The following is a 27,745-nucleotide window of genomic DNA, read 5'->3' on the forward strand; positions in this document are numbered from 1 at the left end:
TTAAAAGAGAGTATGTCAGGTCAGAAAGGGTATTGAAAGGGAATGGTTACAAATTTCAGGACTAGGAATGCTTACATAAACAAGTAAGTTTTTATAGTAATTAAAGTTTCCTTTCCCAAAGTCTTAAACACATAATGTCCTTGCCAGTTGTTACAAAGGAAGCTTATGGCAGCACGGTACTTGCTGACTATCAGTCAGAAGATAAAAAACAGTACACTTAAGTAGCAAACGTTCAGAATATATCTGTTTGAGATTGGGATTAAGTTTTCATCTCCCAGCAATAGTGCGTAATAGGGACATCTATCAGGAAAGCATGAAACAAAGTCAACAGAAGCAGAGCAACAAATAACAAGATAGTGCCAGTGATTTTTTTCAAGCTGAAGCAAAGATGCAGAATATATAGTTTTCTTAGTTTGGGGACAATTTTTTTTCTTTGACCATCACTCCTTTTGGTTTCCTCCTCCAAAAAGCAATAATCCTTCTTACTTTAACTTACTGTTTGATTAATTGTTTTTTACAATTTTTGAATATAGCAAAATTAGGCATAGTCTTACTTTATACACTGTTACTACAATCATGATTATCAGCAAGGTTTGTACTTATATTTATATTATTCCTTTAATTCAGTTTCCAACATTTATGAGAAATTTCCAAATTAAATTTTAAAGTAAATTAATCTTAATGGTAACAAATTAATTTTGTCTATGAAGCTGGGCTTTCAGAGTGTGTTCTTTTTCTACATACCCTGATATATCTACATAAGTGCATCAAGAGTGTTACTAAACATACACACGCCTCCTTATTGTATAGCTAACAGCTTTCATGGAAGGAAACTACCAAGGCCTGATAACTTTTGTTTGAAGATTGTGAAAGGAATCCAAGGTTCTGTTCTAAATGGTCCCTATTACTTCAGAAATGCCCTTTACCATTTTTATGAACTTATCCAATGCTAGAGACCAAGGACCAAGAAATTCACCTCCATTTGTAATACCCCATACTGTGCAGCAATCCCACATTTTCAGAGGTCTCCCCAAATTTCCAAGGTTCCTGACCCGCCAGAAAAGAGATATTCTTCTTTTTTGTGTGTGAGGAAGATTAGCCCTTAACTAACATCCTTGCCCATCTTCCTCTACTTTATATGGGATGCTGCCACAGCATGGCTTGACAAGAGGTGCATTGGTCCGCGCCCAGGATCTGAACCTGTGAACCCAGGGCAGCTGAAGAGGAGCACGTGAACTTAACTGCTATGCCACCGGGCCAGCGCCCCCCCAAAATAGATATTCTTTGCTACCTGTGAGGCAGAGACTCTTTGGGTAACAGAGCAAGTGCCAGCCAATTTCCTGAGAGGTCTTTTTAGGCATTATCAAGTATAATCCTTGTTCCTTAATGGTAGACTTGTCAATTCTGATTAGGTGATTTTACCTTCAAATGTGACATTTCTGGTGTAGTTACAGTTACAAATTTGATTTGATTTCTGGTGAACTACAATATTGTTTCAATTACTTTTGTCATATCTAGAAATAGATATTAAGATTACACACATTTTATAGATGAAGAAGTTGAGGCGCTTATTTAAGATTACACAACTAACAAGCAGCAGAGCTGAGAAATAAATTCATATCTGTCACAATGTCTGTCATATTGAAAATAGCAAACATGTAACCATCTTGCCATAGGCCTCCCTGGCAACATATAAAGGCTAAACAGTGGACCTGTTGAGCAGCCTCCTATATATCTAGAATCATCATCTTTAAGTTTTTTTATTCCCCTGAAAAGTCATATTTACAGTCTGTTTTTCGTTAGAATATAATAATATAAACACGTGGGAAATTTTATGTGTTTCCAAATTCTCATAGGCTACACTCTATACTGTAACATTGTGAAGAATTTAATCTGCTGCATCCTAAAATTTGATGACAAGAGCTACACCATAATATTCTTTCCATGGGTTTTTTTGGGAGCATGTGAATTTCATATGACTTAAAGAATGAGATATTTCTGTTAGCCTGTGATTTTGCGAGTTAGAATAATAAAGGAGGAAGAAGAGAAGAAAAAGAAGAAAGAGAAAAACTTTGTGTTATAAGACTCTCTGAATAAAGCATATCAAGCGCAATGCCTAAACATCCCAATACAAACAATCACAATTAGACTTCTCTCATGTATTTCTCTCAGTCCTTCCTTAGTCACATGTAACTAATTCTTGTTCCATTTTTCTTGGATCAGCAGTCTACATCTTGAAGTCCTCTGCTTCTGGGCTGATATAGTCCTGGAAATTTTGAATCTCCCATCCTTTATACAATCCATTTCAGTGTGGCTCTAAGGCTAACTTTCTTGGAACTTTCTTCCATTATACCCAATCACTGATCTGTGACAGGGACCCCTAAGTTCACGTGTCTGTGAGAGACATATAAGACTGACAGGCTTGGGTTAATTTATTAGAGTGATTGAATACATCAGAATACAAGCATGGATTCCCCTACTGGGTAAAATACAGAAATATACGGGCCTAACCATGACTTTTTCTTAAAGACTTAGCTAATGTTTGTCAAAAGTAAATGTAAGAACATTTTATGGATTGTGATTGACAAGGTTTTAGGACTTTTAAAACCTTCGCATAAAGTGTAGACCACAATCATCACTAATAAACAAGGAATAATAACCTGGGAATGAAATCTTATATATCAGTTTGTAAAAAGTTATTGAGTCAGCCCATGCACATGAATAAGAGCGTGCTTCTGTATATCCTGAAAAAACAGTAACTGAAACATATTTATATCAATAATACTTTTGCTATACAAAATTAACCTGGGAGCTGATTTTCTCTTTTTCATTTGACAGTTTTTCTATAATGTGTGTCTGAAAAAAACAGTAGTTCTTGTAACACTGTGGCTCCAATTTCAAAATACAGAGCATAGTAAATACACTTAAGTCGATTTTTCTTCCCTCCTTTTATTAGGTGAGGGAATAAGCCTTTAGTATTATCTTCTAATCATCTGGAAACTGCCAAAGATAATTTGGATGTAAGAGACACCTTGACAGTTTTATTACTCTAAATTTAGGGTTGGATTTGAGGGAAGAAAATACCACAAGGGGCTATTAGGAGAAACTGGCTGCTCAATTAAAATTAGAACATAGGAACCGAAGAACAAGAAACAGTTTTATCCCGGGCTACATCATTAACCAGAGTGACAATACACCATTTAAAATAAACATAGAAGAAAGAAGCACAACAATAAGTAAAAATTTTAGCTCTTCCTGTAGTGAGGAATGTATGAGTACGATAAGAGGCAGTATAAAAAGAGGATGCAAGCTAACTATTTTGAATTGAAAATATAAATACAGGTGAGGCGTATTAAATCTTTGTGTGATCTGAATAGAATATATGAATAATAAATAATAAGTCCATATGATTTCATTGTGAGGGTAGATTGTATATTCTAAGATCTAAGATTCTAAGATTGTATGTAACTAAGATTTCATTTTAGTTATTTAATCCTCTTCTTTCTGTTATTCCTAGGTTGCTCTTATTTAAGTTAATGTGCCATTATATGTATATATTTAAACATATGGACCCAGATACACACAAGTAAATACATATTATAGAAAGATTTAAACTTGAGCTTTAAAATATAATTAACCTTTCAGCATATTATAAGGTGATGCATATAAAATATTGATTTTACCACTTTAATTTGAACTTTATAAGAAGTAAATATTTTTATATGTAAGACTCTAAATAAAAATTATTGCATTGCTACTCAGTATGTTTCATGCTCTGTGTTTATGGATTCCAATTTTCTTAGGAATTTTTCAGGTATCCAAAAAAGATTCACTCATTATTTTCAAGGTCTCAAAGTCAATTAAAGAACTTAGAAATTCAATTCAGGTTGATATTAAAGAAAAATAAAATCATTGTTGGCATTAAAATTTTGGCTTTCTAAAATTACAGGGAAAACCTATATTATAATATAGTCCAAATGACTAAATGTCTGCCCACATATTTTGTAGCATTGATTGAAGTTGGCAAGAACCATCCTTTGGTAAAAACTTGGCTTACTACAAATCAGTTTCTCATATCATCTTAAACATTTAATGGGAGTGATGGTAGCTTCTCTGAGCAGTGAAATCAGTATATAGGCAATCTCCAAAGTTCAAATTAATTAGTCTTTTTAGGACATTATAATCCCAAACCATGCAAATGAAGGAGAAGACAAGTGGAAGGACTATCTGGGCTGTGAGTTCCATAAAGCAGAGACCTCCACATATTTTTTTATTATCACTACTGTAAGAATTTGTTGACACCTCCCATAGTTCGTATTTTTATAAAGTATATAATATACTACAGTACAAATAATTTATTATGAGCATTTAAAAATATTTATAAATAGAAGCTTATAAAATAAATCAAAATGAAAAAAAAAATTGAATTTTGAATATTTCCTTCCTACACCCCACTGGTTGTTCTTATATGTGCTCTGGAGTATACATAGCTCTCTGTGGAGATCGTTTCTCTACTACCAATTTAGACATGCCACTCTGCTCCTGGAAGCCCTAAATGTTCTCTGTTAACCTCTATAATGTTGAACTTTAGGGGGTAATGGCAAACATTTCCCAAAACATTAGTTCCAATTTACACTCCAGCAGTGTATGAACCTTTTAGATGCTCTTCATCCTCACCAACACTTGGTATACTCAATTATTTCTTTTTTGCAATGTTTATTTTCTATATTCCACTGGTTTCTTTTTAAAACATTTTTAATACAAAGGAAAATTAAAATAATATCAGTAACCATTAAAGAGTAATCCTTAGAGTAGAACCTTTTTGTTCTGAACAGCAAAGCTTCTCAAGGTCTTACGATTGTAAAGAACAAAGTTTATCAATTCTCTGTTCTCAATGTTGCTATGTTTCAATGAACAATGTTTTGTAGTATTATGTCCTTGATGAACAGCAGAACTGATTCCACAATTTTGCAGAGATTCTCATGAACAGAAACTGTTTTTATAGAGTTGCAGTATTGAGAAGCTTTGGTTTTTGAAATTATATCAGAGTCCTTGAGAGAATGTGCTATTAGAAATCATGTCAGACACACAAGACCAAAATAAGTAGACTTTAATCTGGGAGAAATCAAAATTCTTTGTATGTTACAAAAAGCCTCAGTGGGGCCGGCCCCATGGTGTAGTGGTTAAGTGCGTGCGCGCTCTGCTGCTGGCGGCCCGGGTTCCGATCCCGGGCGCGCACGGAGGCACTGCTTGTCAGGCCATGCTGTAGCGGCGTCCCATATAAAGTGGAGGAAGATGGGCACGGATGTTAGCTCAGGGCCAGTCTTCCTCAGCAAAAAGAGGAGGATTGGCATGGATGTTAGCTCAGGGCTGATCTTCCTCACACACACACAAAAAAGCCTCAGGAAGAGCTGACCAGCATTTTCTCCCACTTCTGTGTTAGAGTTAACAAAATTTTCTTGCTTGCCCAGTAATGTATTTCTATCCATTTTTGCATCATTATATGTTTTGAAGTTAATGTGTATATAAAAGTTTACAAGTGTCAAATCTTGAAAACGATGAACAAATTGCAATAAAACAAATGGAATAGCAGATGAAACCAAAATGTCAGCTTTATTAAGAGGAGAAAGTGAATTGCCGGGTATTGCTCATTTTGAGAGTAAAATGGGACTCTCAAATGGAACTAACAAAATCCCGGATTTAAACAAACTATTGCTCAGCCTAGAGGCCTGTCTAGTCTAGAAGAAGCAGAGAGAGCCTTCAAGTTGCACTACTTGAGCTTTCTTCACAGAGGAGTAAATATCAGAAGCAGGAAAGAACGTTGTGAATTGTCTGCTTGTGTCTTTTGCCCCGCTCCTTACTCTCTTGTTCATTTCTTTCTTACTGAAATATAAGAACTAGTTTAGGGATATTTTTGTTTGTCTAATTATAATGCATTGAAAAGCAGTTCTAAATTTGTGGTTGATTTTTGACTGTGGCTTACTATGATTTTACTATTGAAACATATATTTTTTCAATTTCAGTATAGTCAGATTTTGGTTGACGATTTTTCTTTAGAAATGACCCTAAGGAAGGAAGTGTTAGGAGACCTGAGTGAAAGCAGAGACATACTATGTCCCAGGCTCAGATTCAAAATTGTAAAGAATTAATTCTACCTAAAATAAAGTATTAATTCACTACAATCCCAATCAAGACACACAGCATGCTTTTTTTGTGGAGCCTGACTAGCAGGTCTTAAATTAAACAGAGATAAAGTATCATAGAAGGCCTGAAAAATATATGTAAGGAATATTTTAACTGCATCTTTATTACATGAAAAAGAAATTTGCTACCTCTTTTTCTTTTCTTTTTTTTTTTGTTTTGAGGAAATCACCTACCATAGGGATTTGAATGGAAATTGAACAGACATATGTTGCCATTACACTTTAAAGTTCTTTAAAAGGAACATTTCCTTCCTTCAACAGTATTTCGGTTTAAGTTGGTGATTCTCCTCCCTCTACACGAGGGAAGGACCTCCTGCTTTCCCCATCACAGGGAGGGGGCGGAGTATTCTCTAAAAGCTTGGAAGCGAGCTGTGCCTGGCCAGTCTTGGGGGAGGAGCCGCATTACACACAGACTTGGAGGCTTCCGCTGAAGAGAAGAAGCTTGGAGGTAATGGCTGTCGTAAAAGCTAGTTATTTTCGGAGATTTCTGGAGACTTTGAAGTAAAGGTGAGAAAAGAAGGGACTGCCGCTTTGGAGTAGTGGGAAAGGAGTGTCGTTTTATGACAGTCGTTTCCATGAGGGAATTAATGTCTGGATTTTGTATACCTCCAGATATTTTAAAAGTCCACATTTTAAAAGTGGGGGATGTGGTGATCAGATTACACCTGCGGAAAAAATACTTCATGAGGTTGAAAAGCTAACTTTTGAATAGGACATTTTATGTTTCAATCAAAAAGCAGTGGTAACAGAAATAAATGATGAAACAAAACTGGAGAAGTTAATCTTCTTTATTTTGAAAAATAATTGTGATAATTCCAAATGAAAAATGAAGTTGTTAGCTGGAGATATTGGATTTTTATACTACTTTGTTTGTGTTGATTGTATTTCTAACAAATCTTACTGTTTTGGTGGAGTTTGTGTAGTAATAATTTGAAGTATTCTATAACTGTGCAGATTTAAGTACTGAGAATTAGAAGTTTGGTTGTCAGGGGATATTCAGTGTCTTAAAAGAATGGCTTTTTTATGGATGTGCAAAGGACGATCTTTGTCTACATCTCTACCTATCTATCAAAAGAATGATATATTCCTATTTGTGCTGTAATATGAAAACTATATGAAAGATCATAAACTAAAAAATAATAGACATATATTAATATAATAAAACATAGCAAACAATATATCTAGTAATAAAGAATGTCTAAATAATAAAGAGGACATTTTCCACTTCTTTCTTCCACATTTCACTTAGCATGTAGTACCTACGTCAGCATAAAAATAACTGAAATGAGAATTTAAAAACATGAGGAAAAAACTACCTTCCCCAAAATGTGTAAACATATATAAACATGGAAAGATGTTCAAATATGTGGGTGAATAAATATAATTTCAAATAGTATATTCTAATATATATATGATGAAGGAAAAAAATCAAAGGGATTAAACTCAATTGTAAGCAGGGAACAACTCAGGGATTAGAGTACTGATGGTGAGTATTTTCTTCTTTAGGTTTTATGTACCTTTATATTTTTTTGGAAACACATATTGGAGCTGAAAGGAACAATCTATTTTTTTATAAACTTTTAAATAGATACCCACACACTCCACTGTCTTTAGCTGCAGGTGGATTTTTCTGTGGATTTGAGAAGGCTGGTTATCTGGTTGCTTGTGCTATTCTTGCAATTCAAATATTTAAGCTAAAGTCTGGACTTTGGTTCAAGCAGAAGGTATTTATTTGTATTTTTATGTACTCTTGAGAAAGAATTCAAAGAATGTTTAAAACATATTATGGAACAGTCACACAGGGTAGTGCATCCATAATGTTGAATACTATGCAGCTGTAAAAAGAATAGGCTAATACAGTTAGCTAAATGCAATGATAAGAAAAGATGTCCAAGGTATATTTTAAAAATAGGCAAAATGAAGAATGGTCTGTATCATATTTGTGACATATATGCAAGAAAAATCTGAAAGTATACATGCTACTTTATTAGTTGGGCATATAAGTGTAGTTAGAGAGACAGAACATTTCAACCTTCTATATATTACATTTCTCCATTTTTAAAATCTTATTTTGAAAAGAGTAAGCTTCAATAATTTTCATTATGAGAAAATGAGATAAAATTTTAGAAATATTGAAAAGTCTTGTAAAAGTAATTTACAAAAAGATGATGTAGAAAATATTTATTGATGAGGAAAGATGTTCAGATATATTATTGGGAGGGATAAAGGTCTCATTTCGTTTATAAATATCTGTAGGAAAAATCTAGAAACATGTAGAGCAAAACATTATATTTTAACCATTATTGTGGGATTTGCTTTCTTTGAAAAATCAAAAGATGAAGAAAGATATACAATATGCATGAGAGATAGTATAATAACAAAAACAAACTTTAAAATGAGGAATTATGATCCCATTTTTGTCTAAGACAAGCGCACAACTCTTAAATTAAGGATGAAAAAATCTAGAAGCCTGAGAAGGCTACTAGTGTCTGGATGGCTGTAGTTCACACCCTGCCCACTAAGGACCTGGATGTCTGCAGTTCTGGTTCTAGTCACAAGATGGCGTTTGCCAGGTGTCCTAAATTTTCTCCAGGCAACCATTTTTATGAAGTGGACAAACAAAGCAATGAAATTTAGTTTGTATTAGGAGATTACGAGACAGCATGTAGAGTGTGATGGCAGTTCTGTTGAAAAATTACACATGTATAACAGAAAAAAAATCCACAGGATGACTGATGTGAGAATTCAAACAGAAAACTAAAAGAAGCTACACAGATTTGGCCTATAGAAGACACAGGGCAATTGTTATTTCCCTTCTTTCCTGTCCCCAAATCATACTTTTCACGAGAGGGATGGTTTTAGCTGAACTAAATAACATAACTGTATCACAGAAAGCATTTAGAATAATAAGAACAAAAAGGAAAATAAACATGGCATCTACATCACAGATGAGATTTCATTTCGTTCCTGTGTTTCATAATGACGTGCCTGCTAACGTTTGGATAGGGAAGTTTCTTTACGCCTTTTCCATTTAATTGGCTTGATTCTTTATCTCCTTTTGGACAGCCTAGGTTAATATCAGAGATGCACATGACCTTGAGAATCTGCATGTGATACCAGTTGAGCCTCAGAAAGGCAGTGCGACCACAGAAGCGTCGAGCAGGGAGAAAGTTCTGCTGGACAAGCAGTTGGAGTGAGTGAGAATCAAAACAACTGGAACACAGGGCCAGCCACTCCACAGTCCACGTGACACTGGGTAAGGCTCTTCCCATTTCGAGTTAAAAATATGTTGAGAACTTGGGGTATAATTCATTTTGCTTTCTACTCTGCAGTCATAGCATTTTAAATTAAAATCCACATTTCCTATTAAAATCATGTTAGGTTGAGAACTTGAGGTACAATTTATTTTGCTGCTTGTTCTGCAGCCATAAGGTTTTGTAATTAAAAGTCACAGTTTCTAGTTTGGGGGAAAAAAAACTCATATATTAAACCACTATGAAGAAATCGTGCAAGAGGCTATTCAGGTGTCTGCCTGAGGTTCCAGCCAGTGGCCGACTCTCCAATCCTTGACAGCTATGCTAGGTTGTCATCACCACTACTAGATAACATAGTTACAAAGATTTCTTAAGACCTGTTTAAGGTCTTACGACCTTCCTTACATAGATATCTGTATACTCTCTTGAATAATATTTTGTAGTAGTTTAACACATTTAAATCTTTCCCAACAACCATCACAAATCTCTGATTCCTAAAGTCATGGTCTTAATGACGTTGTTGGTGCTGAACCCTACTATCTGTGTCCATGAGATTTTTGGTTGCTTTGGACAGACAGGGCACTACTGGCAGCTTAAGAAACGTTCAAGCCCAGCACTCCTTCATGATAACCCAGTGAAGTCCAAAAGGCCCAAATTATCCAGGAACACAAATAACGTCCCTGACACCACCAAAGTCCCTCCCACACACATTCTCTTCCTATAGTATAATAGAAATGGTAAAGATAGGATATGGGGTTTGTGTTATCGTAATACTTCTCTGTTTTTGTTCCCCTCCCCCTAAATGTGTTCCATGTCTCTGAAGTCCTCTGTCTGATACTCACTGTTTATTCTTCTGATTTGTATCTTGTCTCCATTCTCATTGACAACAATCTTTCTGCTTAGTGAGGTAAACTTCTTATCTGATCCTTTTTCTTTTTTGCCATGTTTTAATCTAATCTGGTTGTCACTCATTGAAAACAGTTTATTCAAGCTATTTTGTGAAGTTTCAGAAGGTAAGAAGAGGCAACAACAGGTGAGAACCATTTACTAGCCGTAACACGAGAGTTAAGGGTTCTTAAAAAACACTGCTTTTCTAAAAAACTAGGCAGTTAAAACCAGACCAGTGACCTAAGGATTTTTCCAGCGTATTGTATATCTATTGAATGATTTCTTGTCTATATTCAGATGCACTAGTTGTGCATATGCAAATTCAGTTTCTTGCTGGTTAAATTAGGACTTCTTTTCCCATCTTTCCTGTCTCATCTGTCTCTTACTGCACATTTAGACGGATACTGACCTCTTTTTTATTCTTGTACCATTGAATATGGTTTAATATTTAGACCACCTAGGTTAATATCAGAGTGACTCATTTGGCTCTTGTCGTACGTGACTCATGCCTCTTTCTTAACTATACTATCTAGTATGGGGGGTTGACAACTTAGCATAGTTGTCAAGTATTTGAAAGTTTTCTCTCCACTGAGCTAATAAAGGTCTAAACTCACAACTCTCTGTCTGCCTGCCTGTTTGAACACTTCAAAAACATAACTCTGTGAAAATGCACCCAAGGCAAACTCTTAAAGGCTAGACATTAGGTTATGCCAACAGAAATCCATATCTCCTCACTAAAGAACCTTTGATGTTCTTTATTCAGATTGGTTACGGGAATAATTTTGACCCAGCCTGACCCTTCTGTTATGTGTCTCTGGAAGAATGATGGCTTCTTCTTTCTTTAGAGTTCGAAATGCAGACAGTTTTCTTTCTCTTCGTTTGTTAATTACAGGAAGAGCTATGTCATACTGCAGCTCTGTTTCTCTAACCTAAATAGTCAGAGGTGGCAGGAGACAGGAGTCATGTTTTCTCGTTCACTGTGATAATGGATAGCATTGTGAGCACCTCACCAACTTTAGCTACATTTTATAAATTTTTGTTTTTAAACTTAGCATAACATTATCTTAAGAGAACTAACCCTGAGAATGACCGGTTGGCAGTGTGTAAGTTTTAACACTTCCTGGGAAACCACACTTCTAAGTTAAAAGCAATAAAGATCTAAATTTAAATTTTAACTTCTTGGATATTTTGTGAACAAAAAAGCTCAATAAAAGAGGATAGAAAAATGATTTTCCCGTATCGAATTAGCAATTGCAAACAATAAAAGCGCAAGAACAAGGAGGTGCCGATTGTAAATGAGGATGGAATGAAATAGGCATTTCTCTGCGTAACAAATGATTTTCAGCTCTGTCCAGGAATAGCCGTAACTGAAAGAGAAGGTACTGCCGAGCCCTGCAACACAAAAGAGACATGTCATAACTACTATGACACGAATGCTATCGTGCAGATATGGTCAGTGCAAAAGCATAGTGTGGAAAAATATTTTTTAATTTCTGTGGGAATGTGGAATTATGTAAAAGGTGGAGAGTTCATAGGTAAGTATGGTAGTTAATGAAGATGGTTGTAGTTCACCAATGTGTTCACCAGCAGCGACATGAGATTAAGCAACACTGGCTCTGAGGTTACATTCACCAATTCCCTCACAGTCTGAAGGTGAATGACAGCTACGTTGATTCTACCTAAAAGACAGGATTCTAAGCCCAGGAGGCAGTGAGTACTGGTGGAGAGAGAACACATCCTTCTGTTTTGGAGTCAAACAGACTTGGGCTTTGATTTTGTCTTGCCCTCTTCTCAGCTTGGTGACCTTGCACATGAGCAGGAGTGCCCATTTCCTCTCTCCCTTGCCAACTGTCCATTGTATCATTTCTCTGTAAGTCAAATTAGGTAGAAAAATTAAATATCATTTCTGTTTATGTTTGCATCTCTGATTTTTAGGTAAGGTGAGTATCTTTTATGTATTGTTCAGTTTTAATTTTTATTTGGAACGTTTGGATTTTGAGGAGCCTCAATGAATAACACCTCCCTTTCTCCACTGAACAAATTGAAGAAATTGATATAAAACAAATGAAGTTGCAAATGGAAGCCAAAATGTCAGCTTTTGTACAAAGGGAAGGTAAGTTGCAGAGCATTGATTATTGTGAGTCAAGTGGGCCTTACAACACCAAATCTGAACAAATCTACCAAACAACCTAGAGGCTTGCAGCTGTACAAGAAGGACAGAGATACCTTAGTTGCACTACATGAGCTTGCTCACAGGGAAGTAAATATCGGGAGCAGGGAAGAATTATTCCCTCCGAACATTGTGAATTGCCTATTTATGTCCTTTGAGCATTTTTTTTTACTTTGCTGTTTATTTCTTATTAATTTGTAAGATTTACTTTAGATTAGAGATTTTTTTAGTTGAAAACAGATTTGTCAAGCTTGTTCTTCTGTTTTCAACTTTGGTTTATTGAGTTTTTACCACAGTTTTCTTTCTTTTTTTTCAATTTCAGTATATCCAGATACATATCTTCTTTCTTTAAGGATTTTAGTTGACGTTTTATGTTTGGAAATGACTTTATTGAAAAACTATGAAATGTTCTGAAGGATGAATGAGACAACCTGAGGAAAAAGAGAGACATACCATCTCCCAGGGCCAGAAGAATTAAAATGATAGAGATTTAATTCTCCACAAAATAGTGTATTAATTCACTACAATTACAAACAAAGATCTAGCAGGTCTTATAATGGACCTTGACCAGCTGGGTCTTAAAATCTTTTGTAGAAATAATGTGCCAGAAAGAACAAAAAACAACATATAAAAGAGAGATTTTTAACTGGGTTTTTATTATATGATAAAGGGATTTGCTACTTCTTTGTAGGTAATCACCTACCTCTGTGGTTTGAATGGAAATTAAAGAGACACATGTTGCCATTTTGCTTTCAAGTCTTTCAAAAATGGACGTTTTTCCCCTTTAAGTGAATTAGAGTTAACTTGGCGATTCTCCTCCCTCTAATTGAGGGAAAGGCCCCCTGCTTTCCCCATCATAGGGAGAGGGCGGAGCATTCTCTGAGAAGCTTGGATGTGAGCTGTGCCTGGCCAGTCTTGGGGGAGGGGCTGCATTTCACGAGGCTGCAGCTGACAAGAAGCTTCAAGGTAATGGCTGTCTTAAAGCTAGTTATTTTCTGGAAATTTCTTCAGGCTTTGGTGTTACGGTGAAAAAAAAATAGAGTTTGTTAACTGGGAGAGGTGTAAATGGAATATGGTTTTGGGAAAATTGCTGTTTTTGTGACAGAATCAATCCCCTGAAAATTTAGTTTCTCCCGATATTTTTTGAAGTCCACAGTGTGGGAATGGGCGATCAGATTACAGCTTCTAAATTAAGACTTAAGTGAGGCTGCCGTTCATGTAAATTTTTTACATGGCATTCGGTGTTTCTATCTTTGTTACAGATTTTATTATATTTTGATTTAAACACATTATTCTACACAAAAAATAACTGATAGAAAAATGTAAACATAAAAAGTGATTGAACATACAAACACAAATATAAATGTACACGAACATGGAAGGGATTCAGATATGCTGTTGAGTCATAACGTTTGTAAAAAATAAATGCATTTTCCTTAAAGAGGGAAATAGATTCCCATGTTAACAGTCAGCATCTCTGGAGTGTTCAGATTACTGGGGATTTCAAAACATGTTTTTAACCGGTTTCAGCATTTTTAGAATGCTTTATTCCATGATCACTTTTTATAATTAGAAGAGTAAAATGAAGCTGAAACAGTGTACCCATTTGGTTTCAGACATGTAAACATTCATAGACACACACAGACATACAAACATACCCCCCTTGTCTTTTGCTGATAGTGGAAATTTTCCTGGACCTGATCAAGCGCATAGCCTGGTTGCTGTGTTGGCTACAGCCCTGCGTGTGTCTTCCTTACAACTCATTCTTTCAGACCACAGGTATGGCCATGGTCAGCAAGAACCATTTCTTTATATCTTAAGTTTAAGAGTGAGACGGGGAGAGGATTTGGTTTATTTCTGTTAGCAGTTTTTAAAATATTACATGGCATGGTGCATCCATACAATTGAATGTTATATAGCTGACAAATGGAAGTATGAACGTGTATCTATTTGAAAAGATATCTGAGAAGTACTATTAGGTGAAAAACGCAAATTACAGAATGGCAAGCACCATATTATGTCATTTAAAGGTAAAGAACTGTGTTAATACAATATGTGTAACAAAATCAGAAAAAATATAAGGCTACCTACTAATGGGATTATTTGTGTGGTTGGAGAAACAGGACAGTCTTTATTATCTCTATTGAAAAATAATTCTTAGTACGTATTTAGTCATTTTTTTAACAATATCAGAAAAAAGTTTGCGATAAAATGTTACAAATTGGGGGGGAATTACATTTGAAGTGGTTCATAAAAAATCACATTGAAAATACTTATTGATATGAAAAAACTTTCAAACCATGCACTTAAGCGTGGTAAAAGGATGGTCTGAAATTATATCATTCACGGATATATGTAAAGAAAACATATGGAAAGACAGTCAGGAAACAATAATATTACTTTTCCAGAATTATACTTTCTTTTTATAAATCTTACCTTTTCAATTTTCAGTAAGCATGCAATTATTTTTGATCAGACAATTGGAAGTAAAGACATTAACATTTCATTTTTTGTGTAATGCATAACAAAACTCTAAATTTGAGCATGGTATATTCTAAAAGCCTGAGAAAACTGCTGGCTTGGCAGGATGTAGTTCCCACCCTTCTCCCATAAGAAGGATCTAGTAGCAAGTAATGGGATGCAGTTCTCGTACTGGTCACAAGATGGCGCATGCCAGATTTTCCAGATTTTCTCCAGGCAACTATTTTTATGAAGTGAACAAACAAAGCCAAGAAACATATTTTGTATTAGCAAACTATGAGACAGCATGTAGAGTGTGATTGCAGTTCCATTGAAAAAAACTGTACGTGTCTAGAAGCAAAAGCCCCACATGAGAACTCAAACAGAAAGCATTAAAAAAAGTAGTTACATAGAATTTGGCCTATAGAAGACACAAGACGATTGTTATTTCCCTCTCTCCTGTCCCCACCTCACACTTTTCCTGAGAGAGATGATTTCAGCATGAACCAAATAATAACTGTGTCACAGAGAACACTTCAAATAATAAGAACAAAAAGGAAAATAAACATGGCATCTACATCACGGATGAGATTTCATCTAGTTCCTGTGTTTCATAATGGATGCCTGCTAACGTTTTGGTGGGGAAGTTTCTTTACACCTTTTGCATTTAGTTGGTTTGATTCCCTGTCTCCTTTTGAACAGCTTAAGTTAATATCAGAGATGCACATGACCTTGAGAATCTGCATGTGATGCCAGTTGAGCCTCAGAAAGGCAGTGCGACCACAGAAGCGTTGAGCAGGGAGAAGGCTCTGCTGGACAAGCAGTTGGAGTGAGAATCAAAACAACTGGAACACAGGGCCAGACACTCCATGATCTGTGTGACATTGGGTAAGGCTCTTCCCATTTCATGTTAAAACATGGTTGAGAACATGGAGTACATCTCATTTTGAAGCCAGCTCAGTAGCCATAACATTTTAAATTAAAAACCCCAGAATCCAGTGTTAGGAAAGAATTAAATATGTTAAATTCCTATAAAGAAATTATACAAATGGGTATAATGATGTCTAATTATGGAAGACTTGAAGGACCCAGCCAATTGCCTGACTCTTAAGAAATCCTTGAAAACTACCCTATTCAATAGGTAGCCATGACAGCCATTCCAAATATCTGACTTCTAACCTTATCCTCTTAATGAGGTCGTTGTGTTGTTGTCTGAGTCGAGGAGACACAAACTCCAGTATCTGTGTCTGGCTGCCTTGGGTAGACAGGGCAGCACTGGCAACTTTAAAAAGTTAAAAGATTACCCTAGAATAAACCTTGAGAGGCCTCAAAGTATCGAAATATCAAATAACAGAAATGGTGTCTGTGATGCACTCCCCAGCAACCCCCCAATCTCCTACTATACACACACTCATTCGTTCCTCATATGCACTAGCTATAATAAGGCCTACATACTGGGGCATTATAGAACTACTTTTCTTTCATTGAATTTTTAAATATTTCCCCAACTACAATGTGTTTCTTTGGTGCCCAGTATTTATTCATCTTTTGTATGTCTTCTCCATTTTCATTGTCCATTTTCCTTCTCTTTTGGCAGAAGAAATCCCTTTGCTTATTCTCTTTTCTCTTTGCCTTTTCTTTAAGTGAGTATCCTCTAGTATTGCCAATTCAAAATTATTTATTCCGGCTTTCTTGCGAGTTTTCAGGAGGATATGTGTAAACACAGAAAGAGAAAACTATTTGGTAGCCCTAAGGCATTAGAGACCTCTAAAATCACTGTTTTTGTGGTTAACCAGGCAGTCAAACAGAGACCAACGACCTAAAGATTTTTCTAGATGATTCAGAGTTCACTCATTGATTTCTACACTATGTCCAGAGGTACCATTCAAATCACATGCACATTCAGATCTTCAGTGGTTCATTTTGAACTTCCTTTCTTTTTTTCCCTTTGCTTCTTTTTTTTTTAATTTTTTGTTCATTGCAGTAACATTGGTTTATAACATTGTAAAAATTTCAGGTGTACATCATTGTACTTCTATTTCTGCATAGATTACATCATGTTCACCACCAAAATACTAATTACAAGCCATCACCACACACATGTACCCAATTAGCCCTTTCACCCTCCTCCCTCCCCCCTTCCCCTCTGGTAACCACCAATCCAATCTCTGTCCCTATGTGTTTGTTTATTGTTGTTATTATCTACTACTTAATGAAGGAAATCATATGGTATTTGACCTTCTTCCTCTGACTTATTTCCCTTTGCATTATACCCTCAATGTCCATCCACGTTGTCACAAATGGCTGGATTTCATCGTTTCTTATACTCTGGTTTCTCTTCAGATCGTATAAATCTTTCGCCTTTCCCTTTGCTTCTTATGTTCATATCTACTTCCTGCTACACACTTAGACTGTTACTGAACTTTTAAAAATTATTTTAACCTTATGATATATTTTGATATCTAGTAGTACCAGTTGTCCCTCAGTCAGCTAGTAAAGTTAGAAGTTGGTCCTAAACCCATATATCTGTCTATTTGAGAACTTCTAACACATAACAACCTTGCCATAACGCTTGTCTGAGAAACTCTGAAGTTTAGACATTGTATCTTTTGACAGTCTCTCATATATCCTCACTAAAGAATTGATAAGTACCTTTATTCAGAGTGCTGACAGGAATAATTTTGTTTCAGCCTGGATCTTTTCCTATAAGTGTCTCAGAGAATGGTGACGGGGAGCCAGGCGGGGGAGACAAGAAAGGGATTCCTTTTTTCTTTAAATTCACCAAGGAAGGTCCCATAGAGGTCTTTCTATTTGCTTGTTAATCTCAGAAAGAACCCTACAGTTTAGTCTCTCTACTTCAATGCTCAGAGTGTAGTAAAGCTTTGTTTGCTATGTGCTGTGATGATGATGTTGTGAGGTCCTTATCAACCTTTCTTCAACATCTTTTAATATGTTTCCCATTCTATCATCCTGAATCTTGATTTCCTAGCAGCTTCATCCATTGGCACTGTGTAGGTTTTAGCATTACCTGGAGAATACAAAATCTCCAAACATGGCAGGTTTATCTTCTTGTGACCTCTAGGTCACTGGTTGGTATTTTTTCTTTTTTGCCTCTCGATGTGTTCACGTACATTTGACCAGAGATTATGATGTCCCTTTGGCCCTGGCAGTGATTTGCTATCTGGCTTGCCTTTTTCTTACCTGGGATGTTCATCCTTAGTAAGCTTTCTTCTGATGTTCTTCCTCTTCAGATGGACTGAAATTCAGCCAGTGAACATTAATAATAAGATTTTAACTTTGTTTACATCCAGTTTCAGGTATTTGTTTGTGCCTATGCCTTAGGGGTCATTGAATATTTTGAATATCCATTAAGTATCTAAGATTCCTTGCTTTACTAATGTTCATGGCCCCCGCATGATTTTTGGGAGTGTTCTAACTGAACCATTTCCGCTCTTTTATATGGACTTTATGCACTAAAAATATTGGTATTTGTTGAGGCCGGCACCATGGCGTAGTGGTTAACTTCAGCTTGCTCTGCTTCAGCGTCCCAGGTTCACGGGTTTGGATCCCGGGTGTGGACCTGCACCACTCATCAGTCACGCTGTGGTGGCAATCCACATAGAAAATAGAGGAAGGTTGGCGCAGATGTTAGCTCAGGGCTAATCTTCCTCAAGCAAAAAACGAGGAAGATTGGCAACAGATGTTAGCTCAGGGTGAATCTTCCTCAGCAAAAAAATAAAATAAATAAAAAAATAAAATAGATTTTAAAAAAAAGAAAAAAATATTGATTTTTTTAATTCTATAATCACTACATCTCTTGTATGTTATTTGCCTTCTGCTCTCTTACTGAGAACATATTCTTAACCAGATCTCCAGCTCCAGATTATAGCACTTTGGCTTATACACCTTCCTTTCCTTCTGCTCACATGGTTGAGTGGCATGTGAGAACTTCAGTGTAGTTAAAGGCTCTGCCAATGAGGATACATTTCGCAAACTATAGGGTGCTGAAGTCATCTGGATTCTTGACATTTGTCCTGCATTAACTAACTTTCAATTAAAGAGATAGTTAATGAAGATATAAATTTATAGAAAGAGTTATATAACTACATCAAAAGTTAGGGGTCTTAGGTGCCCCCCCCAACATTGAAAGCAAATTCAGAAATAGAAGTTAATAAAAATTGATTAAAGAGATTAGAACAAATTGAATTTCTAATATATTCTTTGTACACTCCAGATGATATTTTTACACATACCTTGTGGTATCCACAGCTGTCTTTGGCAATTATCCATCTAAAGTTACAAATCAAAATTCCTATATGTATCCCCATTACTCTCACAGTAAAACACAAACTTCTTATATAGATAATATTCTGATTTTGGATGCCTTTTTAAGACTCAAGTTTATTGGGATATAATTTTCAGAGTTAAAGTCACTCTTCTAGGTGTATAGTTTGATGAGTTTTGACAAAGATATGCTGTCATGTAATGACCAATATAGTCAAGCTAAAGAATGTTTCCATAATTTCAAAGTTCCCTCCTGCCCCATCATAGTCAATACTCTCTCTCTACCCTGATTCCTGACAATCCTGATCTAATTTTTGTCCCTATAGTTTTTCATTTTCTAGAATGTCATATAAACGGATGCCTTTTGCGTCTGGCTTCTTTCATTAGCATAATGTTTCTGATACTTAGCCGTGTTGTCACATGTATCAGTAGTTTATTCCTTATTATAGCTTAGAGGTATTCTATTATTCTACAATTTGTGTATCTACTCACCAGATTTATAGTTTTTGGTGATTATGACTAAAATTGTTGTAAACATTCCAGAACAGGTCTTTGTCTGTACATTAGTTTTCATTTCTCTTGCGTAAATACCTAGAAGTGGAGTTTCTGGATTAATGGTAAGTGTGTGTCTAACTATTATATATTAGAAACTGCCAAACTATTTTCTAAAGTAGCTGTGATATTTTATGTGTCCACCAGCAATGTATGAGTTCCATTAGCTCTGCATCTTTGTCAGTAGTTGATACTGTCGGGTTTTTTTCTCTTTTTAATATTAGCCATTCTTATAAAAGTGTTGCTGGTATCTCATTGTAGTTTTACTTGTGTATCCTTAATTACTAATAGTGTTGAGCATCTTTTTAATGTGCTCATTTTACGTTTATATGTCTTCTTTTATGAAGGTCTATTTAAATTCTTTGTCCATTTTTTTAATTGGGTTGTTATTCTTATTATTGAATTGTAAGAGTTCTTTATATATTCGGGATAAAAGTTCTTTATCACATATGTGTTTTGCAAATATATTTTCCCACTTTGTGGATTTTCATTTTATTTTTTGAAGAGCAGAAGTTTTCAAGTCCAATTTTTCAAATTGTTTATGGTCCGTGTTTTTTGTGTCCTAATAAATCTTTGCCTGACTGAAGGTCTCAAAGATTTTCCACCAGAAGTTTTATAATATTTACTTTTACATTTAGGTCAGTAATTTATTTTGAGTTAATTTTTGCATTGGCTTTAACTAAGGGGTCAAGATGAATATTTTTGAATATGATTTTCAATTTTTCCAGAACTACTTGTTGAAAAGACCATCATTTCTTCATTTAATTGCCATTGTCAAAAATCTATTGACCATATTTGCTGGTCTATTTGTATTCTATTTATCTATATGTCTATCTTATGCCAATAATACACTGTCTTGATTACTGTAGTCTTAAAATCAGGTAACGTGAGTCTTCCAACTTTGTATTTCCTCCTCAAAATTAGTCTGGCTATTCTAGTTCTTTTGCTTTGCCATATACATTTTAGAGATATCATCTCAATTTCTGCAAAAAGCCTGCTGAGGTTTTTATTGAGATTGTAATGATTCTATAGATATATTTCGGGAGAAGTTACATCCTAAAAGTAGTTAATCTTTCAGTCAATGAACATGGTATAGTTCTCCATTTATTTAGATCTTCTTTAATTTTTCTTATCAATGTTTTGAAGTCTTCAGCATACAAATCATGCACATATTTGTTACATTTATTCTACCTTAGTATTTCTTGTTTTTTGATATTATAAATGGTACTTTTTAAAATTTCAACTTCCACATTTTATTTTATAGAAATAAATTATTTTATATTAACCTTGTATCTGGTGATATTGATAAACTTACTTATGAGGTCTAATAGTTTTTTTTCCTTGGTAAATTCATTGGAGTTTTTTTAAATTGATCATCATGTTGTCTGCAAATAAAGACAGCTCTATGTCTTTCTTTTTAATCTGTATTCCTTTAATTTATTTTTCAGGCATTGTTGTATTGCCTAGGATCTCCAATATAATGTTGAGTAGAAGTGGTGAGAGCAGACATCCTTGCCTTGTTCCTGATTTTAGAGGAAAAGCATTCTGTGTTTTACCATTAAGTGTGATGTTAACTTGAGGTTTTTGGTAGATATCCTTGATCAGGTTGAGGAAGATCCATTTAATTCCTAGTGTGCTGAACATTTTTTATCACGAATGTTTGTGGAATTATGTCAAATGCTTTTCCTGCGTCAACTGAGATGATCTTTTTTTTTTCCTCTTTAGTCTGTTGGTACGGTGAATTACATTGAATGATTTGCAAATGTATAACCATGCTTGCATTCTCGGGATAAACTCCGTTTGGCCATGATATATTATCCTTTTTCTATATCACTTGATTTTTTTCTGTATCATTTTCTATGTCATTTCCATATCGATATTATTGGATCTGTGTCTCTGTTTATGAGAGACATTGATCTGTAGTTTTCTTCACTTGTCATGATTTTTCTTGTCTAGTTTTGGTATCAGGTTAATGCTGGTATCATAAAATATGTTGAAGATTGTGTCCTCCTTTTCTCACTTCATTGATTAGAGTGGAGCCTGGAGTGCCAGAGGATTTTTCTCAATGATCTCTCTCCACCCTAAATTTTCAGCGGTCCCCACATCTGTTCCACTGGGTGGTGGGGGTGGGGGGGCTCTCTTCATGCTCTTGCCTGTTTCACTGCAGTGGTCTCCTCTTATTATTAGGTGCTAGACTCATGGTGAGGCAGGGAATGCTCTCTGTTGTCCTGTCCAGCTTCAACCTTAGGGAGCCCCTATGCATCTGGACCTTGAGGCTTGTGCTTTCCCAGCATTCTTTCCTCTCGGCATGACAGCTAACCTCAGATTTGTATCTGGGGTTGGTTTTTGGTGAGAGATACATTCTTGCCCCTTCCTCATCAGTAGCTGACCACTGCTTTTTATTCATGTAGGATCCTGGGCCAGAGGGTTTCCTGCTCCTCCTCAGGGACAGAGGGTTTTTGCTTCTATTTCTCCCCCAGTGGCAATTGGATCTCTGCCTTTGTCCTGGGGGTGGGAGGGTTTCCTATCTCCCCCTCCCCAGTCAGATAGGTTTTGCCTCTACCCCTCTTCAGGAAGTGATAGATTTTTACCTGGCTCCAGTAGTAGAGGGCTTGCTACATCTCCTCTAGTGGCTTAAGGCTTTTGCTTCCCACGGTAGAAAGGTTTTGATAACTGTATGGGGCTGTGTGTCTCTCCGCCAGCAACAGCTGATTGCCTCCTGCATGCCTGAACCACTTGACGTGGGCTGTTTTTGGTCTCCTCCTTTGTCCCCAGTCATGTTTATGTACTTCTGGTTAAGGACTATGAAAAAGAACTTGGCAGTGAGTGTATAAGTGTCTGAAACACCAGATAATCCAAACTACCTGCTTGAATGACAGCCACCTTTGTCTCCATGCTTTGCCAAAGATAAAACAGTACGTATGTCCCTCTTTAAAGGGGCTGGTCATCCTTTGGAATTCAGTTCTCTGATGGGCTCAAGGAATGTTATGGTTCTGTAGATTATCTACATTTTTATCATTATTAAGTTATGGGTGACATTTTCTTGTGGCTTTTTATTTCCTAAGTGGAAGTGAAACTGGTGCCTTCTAATAATGTATGTATGGATGTTATTTTTGTTATTAAATATGCTTTAGGAAGAAGCAGATGGTTTCTAAAGCTTATGTTTACAGATTTTTATATAATGGTTATTAAATTTTTTCATTTAAACTTTTAAAATTATACTGTAAAGTGTCATATATATGATTTTTTTGGATACACTTCTTTGGATTTTACACATGTATAGATTTATATAATCACTACCAGTCATAATACTAAAGAGTTCCATCACCCCACAACTTCCTGTGCTCTCCTTATATGGTCACACCCTCCTCCTACCTGTCACCATAACTATACTTTTTTCTTTTTGAAAATGTCATATAAAAGGAATAATACAATATTGTTGCAGACACACCCTAGGTGACCCACTGCCTTGTATAATTTCCTCCCCTTAATTGTGGGCAGAACCTGTGACTTGTTTCCTTTTCTTTTAATTTATTTTTTATTTTATTGCATTCACATTGGTATATAACATTGTATAAATTTCAGGTGAACATCATTGTACTTCTATTTCTGCATAGATTACATCATGTTCACCACCCAAATAGTAATTATAATCCATCACCACACACATGTGCCTAATCATCCCTTTCACCCTCCTCCTTCCCCCCTTCCCCTCTGGTAACAGCCAATCTAATCTCTGTCTCTGTGTTTTTGTTTGTTGTTTTTATCTTCTACTTATGAGTGAGATAATATGGTATTTGACCTTCTCCCTCTGACTTATTTCACTTAGCATAATACCCTCAATGTCCATCCATGTTGTCACAAATGGCTGGATTTCATCATTTCTTATGGCTGAGTAGTATTCCATTGTGTATATATACCACATCTTCTTCATCCATTCGTCCCTTGAAGGGCACCTAGGTTGGTTCCAAGTCTTGTCTATTGAGAATAATGCTGCAGTGAACACAAGGGTGCATGTATCTTGACGCGTTCATGTTTTCATGTTCTTTGGATAAATACCCAGCAATGCAATAGCTGGATTGTGTGATAGCTCTATCCTTAATTTTTTGAGGAATCTCCTTACTGTTTTCCATAGTGGCTGCACCAGTTTACACTCCCACCATCAGTGTATGAGAGTTCCCTTCTCGCCACATCTTTTCCAATACTTTTTGTTTCCTGTCTTGTTAATTATAGCCATTCTGACGTGCGTGAGGTGCTATCTCATTGTGGTTTTGATTTGCATCTCCCTAATAGTTAATGATGTTGAACATCTTTTCATGTGCCTATTGGCCATCTGTATATCTTCTTTGGAGAATTGTGTGTTCAGGACTTTTGCCCATTTTTTCATTGGGTTGTTAGTTTTTTTGTTGTTGAGATGTATGAGTTCTTTATATATTTGGAGATTAACCCCTTATCAGACATATGGTTTGCAAATAGCTTCTCTCAATTGTTAGGTTGTCTTTTTGTTTTGTTGATGGTTTACTTTGCTGTGCAGAAACTTTTTAGTTTGATGCAGTCCCATTTGTTTATTTTTTCTATTTCCCTTGCCCGGTCAGACATGGTACTTGTCTGAAAATATGTTGCTGAGACCCATATTGAAGAGCATACTTCCTATGTTTTCTTCTAGAAGTTTCGTGGTTTCAGGTCTTAACATTCAAATCTTCAATCCATTTTGAATTAATTTTTGTGTATGGTGTATGATAGTGGTCTACTTTCATTCTTTTGCATGTGGCTGTCCAGCTTTCCCAACACCATTTGTTTGAAGAGACTTTCCTTGCTCCATTGTATGTTCTTGGCTCCTTTGTTGAAAATTAGCTGTCCATAGACAAGTGGGTTTATTTCTGGGCTTTCAATTCTATTTCATTGATCTGTGTGTCTGTTTCTGCGCCAGTACCATGCTGTTTTGGTTACTGTAGCTTTGTAGTATATCTTGAAATCAGGGAGTGTGATACCTCCAGCTTTGTCCCTTTTTTCTCAGAATTCTTTTGGCTATTCGGGGTCCTTTGTTGTTCCATATAAGTTTTAGGATTCTTTGTTCTGTTTCTGTGAAAAATGTTGTTGGAACTTTGATAGGGATTGCATTGAATCTATAGATTGCTCTAGGAAGTATGGACATCTTAACTATGTTAATTCTTCCAATCCAAGAGCACAGAATGCATACACTAACAATGATGCAGCAGAAAGAGAAATTAAGAATACAATCCCATTTACATTTGTAGCAAAAAGAATAAAATACCTAGGAATAAACTTAACCAAATAGGTGAAAGATCTCTACACTGAAAACTATAAAACATTGCTGAAAGAAATTGAAGAAGACACAAAGAAATGTGACTTGTTTGTAATCAATAGAGTTTGGCAAAAGTGATGGGATGTCACTCACTCCCATAATTACCTTATGTTATATAAGACTGATTTATGTTAACTTAGATGCAGAACCAGGTACAGAATTCTCCTTTAAGTTCCAGTGATTCCCAATCCATAACTATTTCAAATGCATTGATTAATTCACCCATTCATCCAACACACACTGATATAGCATTTTCCATTTGCAATGAGATAGGTACAGTGGATCTTAGTAATTGGAGTGAGGACTTTGGAGTCAAAGTACCTGAATTCAAATCCCATGTGCCAAATACCCTCTAGATATCCTTGTAAAAGTTTATTAACCTCTCTAATTCCTCATCTACAAAATGGGAATACTAATAATACCCACCTAACAAGATTTTGTGAGAATCAAGGGAAATGGTGTATAAGAGCACTTGGCAAAGTGCCGGGCACATGGTAAGAAACGCTTTTGCCTTCTATCATCTTTGTCATCATTATTAATAATATTACTATTGTTATGCAGAATGAGTCAGTTATAAGACTCTCCTCCATGAAATAAGTATCTGATTGTTAAATGAGATAATCTATCAAGTGCTGGGAACAGTGCTTGGCATATAGGAAGCTTTTATAGGTATTAGATATTATATGTATAATTATTATCTATCTTCATTATAATAATAGTAGTAGTATTAACATTTATTATTATCGGTTATCATTCTTCTCCCTCTCCTTCTACACAACAGTGAAATATAAAATATTATCCAAAGAATAAAATCTTTTCCTTTGCATTTTGCTTGGAAAATGGTGAGGTGATGTAGCATTTCTTGATTTATGTGCAATATAGAAAATAGACTAAATAAATGCAAAAAAGTATAGTTTTAATGTAATGACCATACTTTATGTGCATTTGGTTTTTTCCAAACATATGCAATGAGAAGAAAGTGTAAGAAATATTACATTATAAAATATATAATTGAATATATCTTCATTTATATAAAGCCGTATTTACACTGGCCTGATAATCCTCTTTAAATTATATAGTAATACTTTGAAAGCTTTGAAAAGATTAATTCTGTAATAAGAATGATATTATTTCTGTTGGTGATTGTAACATCAGCTATTTTGTTCTACTACTAGAAAGAGAGGCTGGAAAACACAGTAACTTAGGTAAGATAGAAGTTTATTGTTTCACTAAGTTAAAGTGATTGGAATGAGGTGGTCACATTATTCAAGGATTCAGGATCTTCCATCCCTAGTGAGTTGCATCCTTTTTCTAAGTCACTTCTTGATCCAAATTCTATCATGGTCAAATTCTAGGGGGGAATCAAGAGAAAGAGGGAAAGTGAAAAAAAGCCCAAGCTGTCTGTTTGCCCCTTTTGGTGGTACCTTCTCTAGAATATTCACAACTATTTCTGCTTTTATTCTTTGACATGAAACTCTATCACATAGCCATGGCTTACCGTAGGGGAGTCTGCGAAAAGTAATATTTTAAGAGTTTGCACTGCCACTCTCAATGCAGCTGGGGTCCTGCTAATGAGAAAGAATGCAGAGTGGATTTGAGGGAGGCAACTAGAAGTTTCTGTCTCAGTCATTATAAATATGATACATGGTTGTAAAAAAGCATTAAACAAATAACAGAAGTCTGTAAAAAATCAAAAGGGAAAACTTCCTGTGGCAAAGAGAATGCTACGTGTTCACCAAACTCTGTTTCATTTTCTTCCTGGATTATAGGAGACTACCTTCCCCAGCCTTTATGGCAGTTTTAGCTAGTTGACTGTGACCAGCAGTGATGTTTGCCAGACTTCGCCCCTAAAACTTTCCACAGGGTCTCCAACCTCCCTCTTCATAAGATGGCTAGCCAGGTGCAAAGAATGCAGTGGAGGATTTCAAGGCCAAAGAATATGGTAGAGCCATAGGATGGATGAAGTTTGAGTCCCTTAATGACTGCTTGGAACAGAGAACCCTCCCCCTTTCTGGCCGCTTGATAACCTACGCTGAATTTTGACATCAGCAAAATAAGCTTTTGTGGGTAAGCCTCTGAGATTTAGGGGTTGTTTATAGCACAAAACATCATGTACTGTAATTCTTACAGCCCTCAATAGTACACCAGCCTAGAGATAATCTTCATTAATTTATTGGTATTTATTGTTCCAATATTAATGCTTACATAAAAGTGGATTTTTAAAATATGTATTACATCTTATATGATACAGAGGCCAAAAAAAGCACTTCATCCCCAAATATCTTCATTCTTAAAATTATCACTAATGATATTTAAAATTGGCTTTCTAAGTTAAATCAGAAATCTAAATTTAAAGTTAACACAGGAGAATTTTAGTGAACAAAATCTGCAAAATGTATTTCAGACATACAAATAAAGACATGTAAATATTTAAAAATTAATTTTCCCCACATTGAATTGCCTGAGTGAAAAATACTAGCAAAATATAAGAAGGAATTGCCAATTATTGATGAAGTTATGTGAAATGGATACTTTCCTGCCAAATCAGTGATTTTTCAGCCTCTAGTCAGAAATATCCGTGTTTACTTTCCTGAAGTGTTTAAAAGAA

General features: G+C 35.6%; 1 protein-coding gene across 10 annotated transcripts in view; it reads left to right on the plus strand.

Moving 5' to 3' along the window:
* Positions 1 to 6,623: 6,623 nt before the first annotated feature.
* Positions 6,624 to 27,745, plus strand: part of PWWP3B (PWWP domain containing 3B) — an 88,173-nt gene continuing 67,051 nt past the window's right edge. For 2 of the 10 annotated variants that reach the window (XR_009217632.1, XM_058536438.1), the window contains exons 1-5: positions 6,624 to 6,710; positions 9,270 to 10,490; positions 12,312 to 13,481; positions 14,196 to 14,294; positions 15,678 to 15,863. The gene's annotated coding sequence lies outside the window, so the exon portion shown is untranslated. The remainder of the gene's footprint in view (positions 6,711 to 9,269; positions 10,491 to 12,311; positions 13,482 to 14,195; positions 14,295 to 15,677; positions 15,864 to 27,745) is intronic. The other 8 variants (XM_058536439.1, XM_058536441.1, XM_058536437.1 and 5 more) reach the window with 8 other exon arrangements.

This window comes from Diceros bicornis, chromosome X (assembly GCF_020826845.1).
Source record: "Diceros bicornis minor isolate mBicDic1 chromosome X, mDicBic1.mat.cur, whole genome shotgun sequence".
Classification (NCBI taxonomy): Eukaryota; Metazoa; Chordata; class Mammalia; order Perissodactyla; family Rhinocerotidae; genus Diceros; species Diceros bicornis.